We start from the raw sequence: 3514 nt of genomic DNA, 5'->3' as shown, positions 1-3514 counted from the left end.
AACTTTGGCGTGATTTTTATGGATTATATGTTGTCTTAAGAAAGCCATTTTTAACAAATTCTGAAATTGATGACTTTGAAATTAAGGTAAAATAATGGATTTATTTGTTTTGTCGCCCAAATAAAGGTCAAATAAATTCAGCATCGTAAATACCAGGTTTATACAAAAAGGAGGACATTACACCATATATGCATATTTTTTCTAAACATGTTCCAGAATTTCTACGAAATCTAAAAGAAAAAAATTTGTCATTACGAATTTTTTCCACTTCAAGTATTGAGAAAAAAAACCACAATCAGGTATAATTACATTTTAAATAATTTTTTTTTAAAAAAAAACTTACTTTTTTTTAATTTAGGTCCGATTGTTTTTTGGCAGAACTACTATGGGTGGCGAAATTAAAGGGAAGTCTGTAGTACATGACATAATGGAATTTGAAAACTGTCAATTGTATTATTTGATTAATAATACTCCACAAGAAATTCAGATGCGGAATATTAATGCAGAAAATAAAGAAAATTAAAGATCTTTACTGCAATTGATTTATATCCTGAAGTGGTGGCCGAGGCAAAATATGACGAAATCTTTTTTTGTTAGTTTCTTTTGAAGATGATGGATTAGTTGGGGTATAGGCGTTTTTGGATATAATAGTATCTCATTTTTTGATGTTGATATTTGTTTCTCGTCACTTTAATAAAAAGGTAACTGTATTAGCAAAAAATGACTTTTGCACTAATAAAATCAAAAGACATAATTACTTTTCTTGAAATTCTCCAGAATCAGTAACAAAATTACAAGACATTCTTCCCAACACGAACTCCCTGTTATTTTCTGTCAAAATTGTTTGATTCCACGTAAATTTAACTTGATATTTATTTTCATAGTCTTCAAGTAAAACATAACCCTTAGTATTAGTAAGAGGGTGTTGTCGAAAATCCCAATAATCATAGAAAAATATTTGTTTTAGTCTAGTTGCTCCCGCAAATCCTTCAAAATGACATTGATATTTATGTCTAGCAGGGCTATATTTGAACGTCTCTTCATCTTTAAAAAAATATACAAACACATGTTCTGGAAAGGTTTCGATTGATAAACGTTTTTTTCCAACAGCGTGTCTGGAAAAACCAAGTCTTTTTTTAACAAGAACTATGAAAGAATTAATGTAATAAGACATTTGCTCTGAAGAGGGTTGAACAAGCGAGTAAAAATGGGGTACCATTTTATTATGTCTATGTTTGTTTCTTTCATGAGTAAGTAATTTTTGAAGAGTTGTAAAATCTTTAAAACAAAGTTTGCAACGAAAACTTGCCATATTGCTGTAATAAAAAGAAAAAAATATGATCGCAAAAAAGTGGGTTGTGGGACAACTGTTACGCATTATTAGTCTGATATGCGCACAGTGGTTTCACAATCATCACACGTGACAAAATCAAAGATGAGTGAAATTAGCCCATATGATAAAATGTGAATTTGAATAAGCCACTATCATCATGTGATTGTATATATGTATATGTGTCCTAAGATCTTCTAACACTCCCCACCCCCTAAAATATTAGCTAATATATGTCACCGCCCTAAGATAGAATTAAAATTGATAATTCTAAAAACCAATTTTTAATATTATATTACTATCTTATATATTTTTGTTTTTAAGCAATCTACTAATTAAATTTTAATAAATTTTTTATCATTAAATTTATCTTAATAATATTTCAAATTTTTTACTAAATTTTTCTACTGCATCATTTTATTATATTATATTGCATTTATTTTTTTGCTATATATTAATTTCAGTATATTTTATAATTTTACTTAATATATTAAAATTTTAAATTTAAATTAAATTTAACTTTTTAAATTATTTTTATTAGTTTTAAAATTAAAATTAATTTAGAAAATAAAGTTTAATTTAAAAGTTTAGAATTAGTTTAGAAATAAATTTTAATTTAGAAAAGTAGCTTTAATTTTAAGAGAATTACTAAACTTAACCAGAGAGAATTTTTCTCCTCTTTTCTTTTATTTCAATTTTTAATTAAAATGTTGACTTGAATAGTAATTTAAAATAAAATTATATGTAAATTTATGAGAAGAAAAGGTTTTATTAAATTAAAAAGGGTAGTTGTTCAGATGGTTTTTGAGAAAATTACATAATTTTAATTTTTATAGTTAAATTGTACTTTTTATGATAAAAATTTTTTTTAAAATCAAGAATTGCCAAATTTTTATATGATTAATATCCAATTATATTTATTTTATATATTTCATAAAAAAAGTTTTTTTTTTTTAATTTTTAAAGGAAAAGAAGAATTATTTTTCTGGTTAAGATTAGTAAGGCCAAGTAAATAAATTTATTCGTTTCTCATGACCGGGCGGGTCATGTAAATGTTGCGAAAAGATAAAAAAAATTATTTTATTTGGTCATGTGATTTTGGTTTTGACCAATCATAATCATAAAAAAATAATTTTTTTTTCCATGTAACCCGCAAAAAAATTTATTAAATCAACCAATCATCTTCTAGGAATTGGCTAAATTTTTTTTTGAAAATAAATTTTTTTTCCGGGCGGCCGGGTCAAATTTAGCAATTTTTTTTCATGAGAAACAAATAATTTTATTTCTTTGGCCTAATACTTTAATTTTAATATTAAAAATATAATGTTATTATTATTAGATTTTTTACTATAATTAAATTTAAAATTTTATTATAAAATATAAATTATATAATTATAAAAATTTTGATAGATTTTTTATATTAATTTATAATTTATAAAAAGTAAAATTAAAAATTAAGGCAATTTTATTATTTTTTTTTCTTTATAAATAAGTATATATTTCTTAAATATAAAGTTAAATATATATATAAATATTTTGTATATTATAAAATTTTTTACTATAATTTTAGATTTATATAATTATATACAGTCAGATCTTTATATAATCACTTAAACAATTTTATTAAAATTAGTAATTATATAGAAAAGTGATTATATGAAAATTTTTAAATTTATTTAAAATTAAATTTTGGCTGAAATTATAAACAAATTAAAATTTTGGCTAAATATAGTACTAGTCAGAATTGCAAATTTTCATAATAAGGAAATTACAGTTTATAAATAAAATTATAATTTTATAATTTTAGTTAAAAATTATAATATACAATTAGAATTATAATTTATAAATAATTATAAGAGTTATTTTATTATTGTAGTAGAATTTTAAAAAACACAATAATATAAATAATATGTATATTAAGGTTAATGATGTGATAGTGATTACAATTAATTTGTAATTGTGAGAAGATAAATTTATATTATAAAAATTTGGTTTGAAAAATGAATGCTGAAATAAAATACGTTAGTATTTTTATAATTAATTTAGTTAATTTCATTCATGTAGCATTTAGATTTCAAAATACTGCTTATAAAGAGTTGTGATATGATTATATATATGGAAGTCTAACTGTATATGATTTTGAATTTATATATATGTATGATTACATATTATATATATTATATA

Source organism: Rhizophagus irregularis, chromosome 32 (assembly GCF_026210795.1).
Source record: "Rhizophagus irregularis chromosome 32, complete sequence".
Lineage (NCBI taxonomy): Eukaryota > Fungi > Glomeromycota > Glomeromycetes > Glomerales > Glomeraceae > Rhizophagus > Rhizophagus irregularis.
This window is presented reverse-complemented; position numbering follows the sequence as displayed.